Genomic DNA, 14,120 nt, shown 5'->3' with positions numbered 1-14,120 from the left:
ATTGAAAGATTATTGAGGAAACACATCAAACCAATAACTTAATTTATTGAAAAGAAAAGTATTATTTTAGTCCGTTAAATATACATAATTTTAATTTTAGTTTGATAACTATATTCATTTTTATTCGGGTGTAACTTACGAAATTGCTTACTTTTAGTCCTCTAACAGATTTTCGAACAATTTTACTCCTATGCAACTATGAAAGGCAGTTTTAATTCATATGCACTCCTAGGGGTAAAATTGTCCAAAAATCTGCAAGAGAACTAAAAATAAGCAATTTCAAGTTACTGAATATAAATAAAAATGAACATAGTTATCGAACTAAAATTAAAATTAAGCATACTTAACGGACTAAGATAATACTTTTCCATTGAATATCCGAAAACGGAAGAAGAAAATTTAGAATTTGGAGTTACTTCCAGTTGATCCATTGTTGGACAACATGAGCGAGTGCTTGGGTAGAAGATCCCTCTTGGCTCAAAGCATTTCCAGCAGCAATCTTAACATCATTCATCCTGTTTCGAATCTGCTTACCTTCTTCCCCTTGCATCAGTCGTTTCATCAGTTGTGCGATCTGCTCTCTCCCCACAACCCCATTTTCATTCTCTTTTACTCTTATTGCACCCTTCAAACCATCCGTCAAGAACACTGCATTCATCCTGTGCTCGAAGCAGAGCGGCCATGCGATCATCGGCACACCAAACACTGCGCTTTCCAGTATAGAGTTCCACCCACAGTGCGTCACGAACCCGCCTGTTGACCTGTGGCTCAGCACTTGAATTTGAGGAGCCCATGAGGCCACCACTAGTCCTCTCCCTTTAGTCCTTTCCAAGAACCCGTCTGGTAGAAAATCCAATGGATCCTTCACAATGCTTTGACTGTTCAAATATGCGTCGGCAATGTTTTCTTGCGGGGTTCTCACCACCCAAAGAAACCTGTGCCCACTCATTTCAAGCCCCAAAGCTAGTTCGTTGAACTGCTCCACTGATAAGGTCCCTCCGCTGCCGAAGGAAACAAAAAGCACTGATTTAGGTGGCTGATCATTCAGCCATTTCACACACTCAGATCCTCGATCGGATTCGGCTTCCGTGCCCGTCCGGATCAGGGGACCGACTGGATAAACGGGGGGAACATCCGGACGGCGTTGTTCTAAATCCTTGAATGCTTCTAGTTCCAATTCAAGAAAGCTATTCACCATAACGCCGTCGGCTTCCAGGAACTTGTTGCACCAATCCAGAGCCCATTTATGCACTTCACTGTTCCTTTCTTTCATTGAATCCGGTAGATCTTCCGGGCTCAATACAATGGAACCTGGCAACGTGATTGGCTCCTCCATGTCTCTGTATTCCGAAGTGCAAGATTCATCAAGCTTCGGCATCAGTACCGAGAGTGACAATTCATTGGTTGCTATCACATGGAAAAGGTAAGCTGGGATTTCAAATTGCTTTGCTATATCAATGGCATCAATAGCAAAAAGATCCACCACAAGAGCAGTAGCTGGAGTTCCCAACTGCTTGAGCGAAGTCAACGTGTCACGGAGTGCGGGAAATGATCGCGTCAGGCGGACGGACACCAGCAACTCGACTCTTGCGTTCTCCGGAAGATCGTCTGTCGACGCCGGTGGGAGAAACACGGTGTTAATTGTGGTGGGCAGACCCTGAAGAAGGGACTTCTGAGATTTCATGGAAGAACCATCATCTAGGATGATGAGTGTGATAGTGCAGTTATGGTGGAAAACAAGTTTCTTGGCAAGCTCGATGAATGGGATTAGGTGGCCTAAAAAGATTGGAGGAGGTAGCAAGGCTATGTTGTGTGGTGGTTGGGATCTTTGTGTAGCTTCCATGGCGGACCACACACAGATATTGTGTAGTTTAAATCAGCTTATTTTGTATGAACTGGTGAGATTGTTGCAGGGATGCGACTTTTGGTTGTTCTCTATATATAGAGAAGGGATAATTACACTACCAATTTATGAGATTTAGTGTATTTATACATAAATACTCATAATTTAGAAAATTGTATCTAGTAGTCTGGTGTTAAATTATATCTAACAAATATATCTATTTAATCGTCAGACTTCGTTAAATTTGATAATATTAGCGAAAAAATTAAAATAAAAATTAATATTTAGCTCGAGTCACTATAGGTCAATACATCCTTTTGACCAAATACCCTATAAGGATGAGGATATATCTACCCACACGTATTAGCATGTGAAGATGCATAGTGATATTTTGGTCAGAAAAAATTTGTTTGAACTGCATATATCAGTAATTAATCAATCAAGATTAAATATAAATTTATATTCAACTTAGTTTTGTTGATATCAGCAAATGTTTTGTGAATTTTTACAAATGGAAGGCCTATTTGTTAAATAAACACAAACGTCATGGGTACTAAATATAATCTTTTAAAATATAAGGGGTTTGCGTGTAACTACATAAAAACATAAGGAGGGCATTATAATTATCCCTATATAAAAGAAAGGGATAATTTCAATTTTGTCCCCTTAGTTAGTCACTAGATCAGTGTTGTTTAGACCTCATCAATCCTGGTCCTCAATTTTTTTAAAAATGATCAAAGTCGGACCTCTCTTTATTGACTGTCTAAACTGACAACAAGAATACTGTGGAGGAAAATTAAAAATGGCAGTAGAAACAGAATAAAAGATCATCACTAACACACACACGATAATTTCAATTTCGGTACCCTGGACCACAAAACTAATGTTGGTACCCGATGTTGCTTTCTTGTGCATGACATGGACGGTCTACCCATGACTAACTTATGGGACTAAAATTGAATTACCTCGAAACAAAAACAACATTAGCAATATATACTTCTTCACATGCATTAACGCATGAAGGCATACGAGGGTAATCTAGTCATAAAAATAAATCAGTAATAAGTGAATTGAGGGTAAATACAGATTTTTTTCCTGATTTTTTTATTAATATCAGCAAATTCAATAAATTTTAACTAACGAAAGAACTTCTTTTTAAACAAAATTATATATCAAGATTGCTAGATGCAATTTCTCAAGTTATAATTATCTCTTCTTTAATTTATTATGCACGTGTTTTACTCTCGCCCGATCTAAGCCGGATATGCGGGATATGTGGCTATAGTCACATTCAATTATGAGATGGTTGGCCCGCACACATCCACAATGTCACAGTAAGCAACATATTTTTTTTATCCAAAGATGTTTGAATATTAAGGCCACGTTTATTTTGAATGATTAGTTATCGTATCATTGCTAAATATCTCTTATTTTATATTTGGTTGAATAACAATTTATCTCATGTGATATTGAAAATAAGTACATTATTTTCTTATGAAAAAAATATAGCAATTTACTCTCCTATATTTTTTAAAATGAAGCAATTTACCTCTTTATAAAGGGTGGTAAACTGTTTCATTTTAAAAAATATAAAGAGGTAAATTGTTGTATTTTAAAAAATACAGAGAGATAAATTATTATTTATTTTTTCATAAGAGGGTAATTTGCTCATTTACAATATCACAAGGGAATTGCTTGCATTATTTCCCTGTATATTTACTTGGGTATGGGTCGGCTTGTGACATTTGCTTCAAGCCGGGAACTAAATTCTATTCAGCTGTGATTGAAATCCATATTTACATTAGGGTATTAATTTATCACAATGGACCACCACAAGATGGCTAATTCTTGGTTGATACAATTGTACTCATTAATTTATGTAATATTTCAGATTTACCCTTGTTTTTGTAATAAATTCATGACAGCTGAATAGCAATTTACCGTCATGTGATATTGAAAATGAATATATTACCACCTTATTAAAAAAATTATAGCAATTTACCCCTATGTACTTTTTAAAATGAAGTAATTTACCTCCATAGAGAGGTAAATTGTTGTATTTAAAAAAATATAGGAAAATAAATCATTATTTGTCTTTTTATAACGGGATAATTTGCAAATATTTAAGTCTTTTTAAATGTCTTATTCTGTGGTGTGATATTGATATTTTTATTTTATTACGGGACAATTTTGTCAGTTACATATTTTAAACGTCAGGGGCGTCAAATATAATTTTCAAATCATAGGAGTTTGCGTGTAATTTCATCAAATCACCAGGAGGGTACTATAATTATCCCTATATAAAAGAAGGGATAAATTTCAATTTTATCCCCTTAGTCACTAGATCAGTTTCGGTCCCTATGTTTAGACCTCATTAATTCTAATCCTCAATTTTTTTTAAAATGATCCAAGTCGAACCTCTCTTGACTGACCGTCTAAACTGACAATGAGGCCATTACGGAGGGAAACTAAAAATGACAGTAAAAACAGAATAAAAAGGTCGTCACTAACACATGATAATTTTAATTTTGGTACACTAGACCACAAAATTAATGTTGGTACCCTATGTTCCTTTGTTGTGTATGACATGTTCGGTCTACCTATGACTAACTTATGGGACTAAAATTAAATTACCTTGAAACAAAAACAACATTAACATAGGTTATTTGCAAATATTTTGGTCTTTGACAATAATTCTTTGACAACATCAGCAATATATACTTTTCCGCATGCATTAACGCGTGAAGACATATGAGGGTAATTTGGTCATAAAAATATTTACTTGACTTGTAATAAATTAGTAATAAGTCAATTGGGGATAAATATAAAAATTTTTTATTCATATCAGCAAACTCGATAAATGTTAACTAACAAAAAAACTTAATTTTTAAACAAAATCAAATATCAAAATTGCTAGATGCAATTTTCAAACTATAATTATCTCTTCTTTAATTTACTATGAATTTTGTAATGTTTATAAATAAAAATTATTTTAAATAAATACGATTCTTGATGAAGATGAATATAGTGCTGATGGAAAACTGATATAGATATAAGATGTATGTATAAAAAAATGTTTTAAGTATTTTTAAATATTTTATATTATGTGATGTAATATGTCATATTGATATATTTTTTTTAAATACAGGACAATTTTGTCAGTTACATATTTTATTCCTTAGAATAAGTACAAAAATAAATACAATTTAAATTGATCACACGATAGTCATCCAATGATTAATGCAAAATAAATAAGCTATTAAATTATCATATTATCAGATGTCCCAACATTAATCATTATATTATCTATCCCCTTTTAAGTATACGGGGTCTGAATTATGTGGTATTCTCGATGTGTGTGCATCAATTTAAAAATTAAAAAGAATTAATTATTTTTTTTTTAAATTTTTACTATTTGAATGTTATGTTTTATAAAAGAAGATGAAATTTTATTACATAAAATTATACCTTAGTCTTTTTTTATTTTATGGTCAGTTTTGCTGATACGGTATTTTTAAATTAGTCATATATGGACTAAACATATTATTTTTTTTAATTATAGTCCATAGTTACAAATTCAAAACTACAGAAAAGCCATAAGAATCGCAAAATTAAAGGGGTCATTTGTTAAGTATGTGTTAATTTTTGGTGTACTAAGCATTTTCTTGCATTATATTTGGACTAAATGTGCTAGTTACTATTAATTAGGGATATTTACACTTCCCTCCTCCAAGGTTTGGTGTAATTACACGTAAACATCTTGTGGTTTAAGAAATTATATTTAGCACCCATGAGGTTTGCTTTTGTCTAACAAATAAGTCTTTTCATTAGTAAAAATTCACTGAGTTTGCTGACATCAACAAAAAAATCAGAAAAAAAAATCTACATTAACTCCTGATTTACTTATTACTGATTTATTGCGAGTCAAATATGTCATTTTATGATCAAATTACCATCATACGTCTTCACATGTTAATGCATGTGAGAATGTATATCTTTAACGTTTTAAGGATAGTTTGGTTTGAAAAAGATTATTTGACATGCAATAAGTGAATAATAAGTTAATCAAGGATAAATATCAATTTACATTCAGGTTTTTTATTGTTAATGTCAGCAAATTCGATTAATTTTGATTAATGGAGGAATTTATTTGTCAAACGAAGTCAAACCTCAGAAGTGCAGATGTATTTTTTCAAACTATAAAAAATTTATATGCAGTTATATCAAATTTCAGAAAAAAAAAGTGTAATTATAGTCATCCATTGCCTCCCATAGTTATAAACCAAAATGCCTTTTTTCCTAAAGTCATATACACATAGAAAACTGAAAAGACTCGTATACCACGTGCGGTGCATATAATATATAAATTGGACTTGAGGTGAGTTTCCACGTGTCAACCCAATGGTGTACCCTCCCCATTAATCAATCTATTTAAATTCATGAACAACTCCAAGAACTTAAGGAGTCGTAATATTATATTAGGTAAATTACAATAAATTTTCATTAGATTTTACATAATTATAAATATTTTTTTGTTATTTAAAAAATTATTAATACTTTATTAATTTTAATGGTCGTCTAACAATTAGTTCAAATCGTTAGGTTTTCATCCATTTTATGGTGAATTGATCAAAATGTCCTTATGGTTTAAAAATTATAATTTTATTTATTTTTAAACATTTTCTAATTTTTTATAATTTTTAAAATTGTATCATCCACCTTGTTCGAATTTTTTATAATTTTTTTTTATTTTTTTTTAAAAAATAAAAAAATTACAATAAGGACAAAGTCGATAATTTAATAATTCCATCAAAGGGTTACATACTTTTTTCAAATATCAGGGAGGTATTTATAATTTTTCAAATAATAAGAGGGATTTTTAATTATGATAAATCCCAAGAAAGATTGTTGTAATTTACCATATTATCTATCGTGTAATAATTTTAGCCATTTATATTTTGAATCAATAAATAACCAAGTGATTAGTTCTATAAATATATTAATTGCTGGTCTGTAGCCAAGACATCTAATAATTGTTTGGTTCATTAAACAACAGCTGAAACTACTTGGAATTCTTTATCATAATTTATGTTTTTATTTTTTCATATTTCATTTATTAATTAGACTCATATTAAATGCACATGTGCCAATAAATTTTGGTGCGGAGATCTGTGAGCAGATCTGACCCATAATGTTTTGCTTCCTGCCGACGACGAAACTTGGGATGCTCTCTTTAATTAATTACATCGTAGTACGTGACATTGTTTAATAACTGATAGGTGTAAAAAAAATGTACATAATATGCATAAAAATAAATTGATCTAAATAAGTTTAAGTAATTCAAAAAAGTAGAAAGAAATAAGAGGTTCATAACATTTTAAGAGGTTCAAGAGAACCTGACAGGCGGCCTTGACGTGTGCCCATAGAAAATAGATTGGCAAGGGGAGAAGGCTGAAAGCATCCCCCTACTCACACTATGATCAAAACCAAACAATATGTTCGCCCCTGAAGGGCCACACACGTGGCAACTGCTCTCCCACGTGGCATCTCATCAACTCATGTGTTAGCAATCACTTTGGACCACATTAGCCCTAGGAGGACCCCCTTTGGCAGCTGAGATATCACACAGGTGACTTCCAACTACTGGCAAATTGGTGTAGGAAGAGACATCTGAACTCTTGAAAGCTCCCTATTACTCTGGCTGGCAATTGGTTGAACCATTGTTGTGCGGCCCTGGAGAAGGTGGTGATGAAAACATGACAATTGATTCCATCCGTATACCTGTGCAAAAGAACTACATTCTCAAATCGCGGGAGGTGTTCTTGAGGGCCAATTGACCCATCATATTCAGTAACGGGGGTACAACAGTTCGCCGGGAGTTCATCCGCTATCACCGCGTCTGTGAAGGGGACACCCTGCTGCTCGTCTCCTAGGACTCCTGCAATCTGGTGTTGCACGTGCTTGGGGCCCTTCTGAATGCATTCCAGCTGAGTCAGTCATTGCTTGGGAACCTCCTGGGGTGCCGTTGGAGGGAGCCCTTGTATCCCCGGGGTCCTGGTTAATGTGGTGTCTCCTTTTGTCGAGCCTCCTTCTACTCCTCCTTCAGGGATGTCTGCTTCCACCATGGGGGCTGAGCGGGAGGGGACCAATGCCGCCATCTGCTCCCGTACTGCTGTTGCGACCACATATTGAATTGTGCCCAGCAAGGCTGGGGAAAGTTCTCCTAAAGTGGTATCTGAAGAGGTGCTCCGCCTCGGAGGATCAACCAAAGGGTCCACTACTCTTGGAGGTGGCATCGGCGGTGGCAAGGCTGGGACGGATCCTCCTCCAATTGGGGCTAGGGAGGTTCCACAACGACTTGCAAAGGGTGATTGTTGCTGGGCGCCTCCTTCCGCTTGTTAGTGGGATTGTTGGGGTTTCCATACTAACTCACGCATTAAACTCAATTTCCCACATGCGACGTCAATAGATGCATGTAATTTTAGTACGTCCAACAGTCTTGGATCTCGATGATGGACTTGGACTTATTGAGCAAATGAACTTGAGAAACAGGACCTCCAAATCAAAGCATTAGCACTCAGACACTCAAATTAGATCAGAATTTAGGAATTTGAGCTCGTTTTTAACTATTCATCAGCTCGCGAGCTTTTTCTATTTTTTTGTATATATTTTTATTTATAAAATTTTTATATATTTAATTTCATATTCAATACTTTATCAATTTTATACTCAAAATTGACCATGTAATATAACTATTAATCAATATCATACATTTTATTTTGGATAATAGTAAATTATGGTACTTTTATTTGTACATTTAGACTTTATACAAAAATAAATTTAATCAACAACTTAGTAAATTATAATATTTTTATAATTAAAATTATTATTTAACATGACATATATAAACTTTATGTTATGTTTTAATATATATTTGTGTTCTGTTATACTTTATTTAAATTGACAAGTAATACCCTTATGATTTTTCTTTTTATCTATTTTTGAGTTTTATATTTATATCAAGATTCATACTGTCATTATGCAATCTATTTCATCACTTACAAATTTATGTCGAAATTTAGTAATTCCTATGAATTAATCTAAAAATAATGATAATAATAATAATAGTGATGGTTGAATAATTTTAATTATTATTATTATTTTATTATATATAATGAGATAAAAAAAAATTAATCAACAATTAGGATATCTTAAATCTGAGCACCCGATTCATACCAAATTTAAATATCTATAAGACTATGTCGATTAGATCATATCAGATGGTATGATTTAGAATCAATGACCCGATTCAACGATACACCATCTTGAATGATTATTCTTATATTCCAAGTACGATATTTCAACATTTGTATATCCAATAAATCTAAAACTTTATCAAATATATTCTGCTGTAAGTTTGATGATAGCTAACGGTTTAATCTGAATTTTGATGGCCCGACTAACCCATATTGTTCAACAATGTAAGATGATAGTTACATCAATTAGATACTAACATATATAAATATATAAATTTATTGGAGATTGAGAACATATATTTTTATGTATTTCAATTGCATTATTCCAGATATAGATACTTTTCTATAATTTTAAATTGTTCAGTATGATTTTTTTTTTTTGTATATTTCACTAATTATATTACTACTAAACTAATTAATAGTTTATATTTATAACAATAAATTAAAATTTCATACTATATTTTGGTATATTTATAACACAGTATACATTATGCAATCTATTTTATTACTTATAAATTTATGTAAAAATTTGGTGATTCCCATGATTTAATCTAATAATAAAAAAGAAAACCAACTCGAGCTCGTCATATAGGAATCGAGCTTGCCAAAAAAGATCGAGCATGACTCGTTTACACCCATATTTATAATGGTCTCTTGCTACCATTACAACAACCTGTAACAAATTGTAACGACTTTCAAACAGGCAGTTACGAATAATTTATGACGCTCGATCTAGCCACGGTAGGCTTATCCGTTACAAAAGTTGTTACAAATTAAGAAGCAATTATAAATTTATTAAAAAGGCCGTTCCAAAAACAGTTAAAATAAATGATTTTTTTGTAGTAACAACGCGATTATTATTTTGATCTTCTAGAATTCTAGTGTTTATTATGAACTTGTATTGGGAACTACCTTTAGAGTCCATATCAGTATCTAAGAGGTCCCATTTATCTTGATATTGTTCAGTTCGTCATAATATTCAATATGCATGTGATTATTAAACAATCCATTTTCATATGATTGCTCGACTAGTTTTAGGATAAATTACAATGACCTCCCCTGAGTTTTGATATAATTATAAATACCCCCTTATTATTCAAAATTTACAAATACTCCCCTAATTCTTGATGAAATTATGTAATCCTTAGATGGAGATATGAAATTGTCAACTAAGCCTTTGCTGTATTCTTTTTCTTTTTTCAAAAAATAAAATAAAAATTTGTAAAAAAATTGGCCAGAGTGGATGAAAAAATTTAAAAAAATTATAGTTAAACTATCCACTTAGTCAATAAACAAATGTAAAAAATTTTAAAAATAAATACAATTATAATTTTTAGTCCAAAAGGGAATTTTAGTCAGTTCACCATAAAAAATGGATGAAAATCTGACAAAGGCTAATGGAATGGGCTATTTGTTAGATGACTGTTAAAATCAGGGTGGTATTGATAATTTTTCAAATAATGAGGGTGTGCTCATAATTATGTCAAACTTCAAGGGAGGTTGTTGCAATTTACCCCTACTTTTATGAATTTGTTCAAGTGGTTTTTGCTATGCAGTCAATAGGCCCAGAGCTTGAAGGTTCACAGGAACACTAGGCTAGCATTGGGTTGCCAATAGAGGCTTCATTGTTCCACCACTTGGATGTCCTTGCACGAGCAGGCTTGATGTTTTGTGCATGTGATTGGCATCACCATGTACCTAGGCATCCCCAATTTAATATAGTTGAGGGTTCTCTCCCAGCATGAAGGATTAGATAGTAAATGATTTTTTTCAGAGACACAAGGTGGTGAGCACATCATTCGTTCATTACCTTACACGGTCTTCACAGGCTCGATCGATATTGTTGTCAATTAATATGATGTGTTTTAAGTTTTTAGATCTATTTTTCTATTATCAGTGTTTTATTTCACATGCACCAATATCTAGCCTCACTAAGCTTTTGTTTTCGTATTCCAAATTTCTTCATCCAGATGAGGTGTTAGAAAAGTAGTCGAATAGTAAGGATATATAATCGACTTGGATGCAAGATTATTATTCTTGGTGAGTATATTGTGGCTATAATTTTTGTTAGATCGTATTCGAAGAATATGATCTAAAAAAGGGGTTTCAACCCGTAAGATAAATTCTAATTTATCAATATAATATATATACCACAAAAGGTAATAGATACCTCCGAAAGTTTATATTCACCCTCACTAGATGTCCTCATGTACATAACATCACGAAAAATCATACCACAACTTAAAACACAAATTCCGATAAAAGACCAGAATATTTAACAACCCGACAATAAAAAATTCTGGCTTCAGATGTCACGGCTGACCCACCTAATAAAGACGATGACACCGCTCAAAGTCCAATGTGGCTAATCAGTGTGATCTATCTCCTAAAAAATACGTGGCAAGGAATGAGCTACCTACTCAATAAGTATAGCCAATCAGTATATATATATACACAGGCAACAATTCACGTACATGCAGTCATATTGACTAACAATCATTAGTCATATAGCAACATCAGATATAAGCAGTAATACATATTCATAAACTGTAAATCAATACACGACATAATATCTGACATTATCGTTTGTTGGCTAAGGGCCCTACTTACTCTAATTGGAGTACATCAGTCAATGGTTACATCAGAGAGGGGTTCGTTTAATTTCACCTCTCACTCTTTTCATATTCTTCTAGATGGATGTTTGATAACACCAATCCTTTAGTTTGTATTTAAGGAAAGACATTCTTCGCGCTACTGAATCTAGCTGTCATTCAGGTACTTTTGTATGACTGGATAAATATTTCCCTCTATGGACTGCATATCTTTGCGAAAAACATTGGAGCTGCTACTTCCGTTGCTACTCCACTTTGAAAGAAATACTAGCGAAACCAATAGATGTATTCATCTACTGCGCAAATACTCCTTAGTTCAAGGCTGAAGAGAGCATATGCATATTCTCTAGTCTTTTCTGCTCTACTTCTTTCGATGTATCCATCTCCGATGAAGTGTATCTTGACAAGTCTTCCTAGTCGGTCTGTTATCGTGCCTTTCGAGGCTCCGACAAGGATGTTGGATGTAGTTTCTTTTGGGGTATTATCTCATCCGATCTTCACAGATCCCTCCAAGCTCAACTCCACAAGCTTTATGAAGTTTTTCTTGTCTAGCTCTACGGTAATTGCTGCTATTTTGATGGCTGCAACCCATTCATCTATCAATTTCTCAGTATTTCGAAAATTGATAATATCCAGGTTGTTAAGTATAGCGCCGTATGGATGTAAGGGCTAGAGCATGGTCCTTGCCCAAAGTGTATTTTCAAGCACTCTCTTTGGATTTCTTCCTAGATTTTCCTTTAGCCTGGTTCCCACAAACGTTGGAGTGGCTTTAGTGTGGAAATCCGCACTTTCTTTCATCGATTGATCCTGTGGAGGATCATTAGAATATATACTTCCTTCCGGCTGTGGTAGTGCTAGAGTGATTTCATTGGTTTGGATATTGACTAAATCCACAATCCCGAGTTGGGAAAAGGATTCTGCCAATTCTTGTAGATCTGATAGATTTGCTCTTGTTACCTCCATTATTTTAATAGATTTGATAGATGCGATAATCAGATCTTCTCTAGACTTTGGATTTGGAATCTCCGTGGCTTACACTTTTGGTGTAGAAGAGGTACTATTCCAAAGGGCGTCCCTGATTCACTCCTGTCTGGATTTTGATGTCTCAGGGTTCTCCCTTTGGTTTCTTTTCAAATCTGTAATTTCTGCCCTTAGATCTGTAAGATCCTTGTGTAGATCGGCAAGGATCTTTAGGATCTCGTCCACCTTTTGGCTCAAGGATTCTATTTTCATAGGTATATGGATTGACCTATGTCCATAATCTTAAACTGTCTTTTAGATCTCCCTCAGATTTTGAGAGATCTTTGATGTATCCGGCTCGAGTTCCTTCCAATTGGTCATAATTTTTAGAACTGAGATTATGTAGGAATTTACCCTTTCCGCTTCTCCTTTCTGGGATTCGACCATGGACTTCAGTGGAGTGTAGACGCCTCACTGCATTTCTTGGTAGTACTTGTCGAACCTCAAAGTTTCTCAGCCATTCTTGTTCTTCTTCTGGCATGAGAAGTCTCGGATCAATCCTCTTGAGACCGTTAAAACACTTTTCAAGAATTTTCATGAGAAATTCTCTTCTTTGTATTTTCAAAATCTGGAAATATTCCCTATTTTCAGATTAACTTGAACTTTCATTCGGTTCCATTTTTGTCTCAAAGAGTCTCCTCCACTAGTGGATAAATAATATCAAAATATAATGTAATCATATATTTAATCAATAAACCTAGGCTCTGCTACCATTCTAGGCGAGCATGGGTGAAAATATGCATAGAGATGCAAAAATAGTGAAAATGAACTAAAATTCTCACTTAAGAGTAATAGAGGGGTAAAATGGTCTAAAATTTAGCGTAGATCCATTCAGATTCTGTCAGAGGACCAAAATTGAATGGTTTTGGAAAGTTAGGGAACTAAAATGAGATCGTTTAAAATTAAGGGACTAAAATAAAAATGACCAAAGTTAGGGGACTAATTTTGCCTTTAATCTTTTTATGATATTATAATAAATTATAAAAACATTTAATATTGAAATCATTTGAATCCCTTTACAGAAATCCAAATCTTGTAATCCAAGTACATCCTCAGTCTAATAAAAGAATTCTTACTAGTTGCTTGAAATGCAGTTTCCTAGCTACCAATGTTATGAGGAAGATGACACATAATTTAAAATGAAGCCAGTGACATTAAGCCAATAACGTGGACATTATTCAAATGGAGCAATCAACTTGGTTTATTTAAAAATATTAGCACATCTCTGCATGATTCATCTTTTTATTTCTTTAATCATATCAAGTAAGATATCACTTTTAATCATATGTAACGTTTTTTATTTATTCTGTAACCTCATATGGATCGTTTTCTATCTGGGCATGATGCACGCGGATATGTCTACTATGTAAATACATTATACAGATGAAT

At 33.3% G+C, this 14,120-nt stretch overlaps 1 pseudogene; it reads right to left on the bottom strand.

Annotated features, from left to right (window-relative positions):
* Positions 1-264: 264 nt before the first annotated feature.
* On the bottom strand, positions 265-1,925 carry LOC105172355 (hydroquinone glucosyltransferase pseudogene; annotated as a pseudogene).
* Positions 1,926-14,120: the final 12,195 nt, after the last annotated feature.

This window comes from Sesamum indicum, linkage group LG10, assembly GCF_026168435.1.
Source record: "Sesamum indicum cultivar Baizhima isolate 11 linkage group LG10, ASM2616843v1, whole genome shotgun sequence".
Lineage (NCBI taxonomy): Eukaryota > Viridiplantae > Streptophyta > Magnoliopsida > Lamiales > Pedaliaceae > Sesamum > Sesamum indicum.
Note: the sequence above shows the minus strand (reverse complement) of the source record. Positions and strands in the feature narration are given on the sequence as shown.